Source organism: Pteronotus mesoamericanus, unplaced genomic scaffold (genome assembly GCF_021234165.1).
Source record: "Pteronotus mesoamericanus isolate MK-2021 breed Mesoamerican mustached bat unplaced genomic scaffold, CSHL_Meso_final contig_100, whole genome shotgun sequence".
Lineage (NCBI taxonomy): Eukaryota > Metazoa > Chordata > Mammalia > Chiroptera > Mormoopidae > Pteronotus > Pteronotus mesoamericanus.
Genome location: NW_026554999.1, coordinates 4,996,930 through 4,998,132, shown reverse-complemented (window position 1 = coordinate 4,998,132; position 1,203 = coordinate 4,996,930).

Genomic DNA, 1,203 nt, shown 5'->3' with positions numbered 1-1,203 from the left:
AGAAATAGGCAAAAAAATATAAAAAAACAGGTTTAGTTTCAACAAATAATAAAGGAATAATTAAAATAACACATCATTGTCACAATCAGATTAATAAATATTAAAAATATTAGTAATAACAAGTATTGGCAGCTGTGAAAGGAACTGGGTATTCAGAGACTCTTTTTCTTCATCCTAAAACAGTCCCTTTAGCATATTTTGCAGTGCTGGTTTGGTGGAAGTTAACTCTTTTAGCTTTCTTTTGTCTGGAAAACTCCTTATTTCACCTTTCATTTTAAATGACAGCCTTGCTAGGTAGAGCAGTCTCGGTTGCAAGCCTTTGCTTTTCATTGCTTGGAATATTTCATGCCACCCTCTTCTGGCTTGCAGTGTTTTGGTTGAGAAGTCAGCTGCTAGCCATAGTAGGGCTCTCTTATTTGTTACTACCTGTTTCTCCCTTGGTGCCTTTAGGATTCTCTGTTTGTCTTTGATATTTGCCATTTTAATGATGATGTGTCTTGGAGTGGGCCTCTTTGGGTTTGGAGTGGGCCCTCTTTAAGAATGAGACCCTCTCTGCTTCCAGGACTCGTGTGACTTTTTCTCTACTCCAATTAGCGAGGTTTTCCATCATTACTTTTTCAAACAGGTTCTCTATCCCTTGCTCTTCTTCTCCTTCTGGTATCCCTATAATTCAGATATTATTATGTTTCAGGTTGCCCTGCATTTCTCTAAATGCCTCTTCATTCTTTTTTATTCTTTTTTCATTTTCTTGCTCTTTCTGGGAGCTTTTTTCCTCCTTGTCTTCCAGCTCGCTGATTCGATCCTTGGCTTCATCTAGGCTGCTTTTGATTCCTTCTACTGTGTTTTTCAATTCAGAAATTGTATTCTCCATTTCCTCTTGCCTCTTATGGATAGTTTCTATGTCCTTTTTCATGCTGATATAGTTTGCCGTATGTTCCTCATAGTTTCTCTGTAGATTTTTGTAATTCTCTCTGAGCTCACTGAGCTCATTTAGCTTCTTTAGAACCATTGTTTTGAACCCATATCTGATAGTTTACTCGCCTTTATTTCATTTAGTTCTCTTTGTGGGGATTCCTCCTTTTACTTTGAGTGAGGGGTGTTTCTTTGTCTTCCTGTTACTTGTGAGACTCTTCTTTTTTGCTTCTGCTTCTTAAATTGATCTGTCTTGATTTCTTGACTTTGTGCTGTGAATTTCTATGGTAG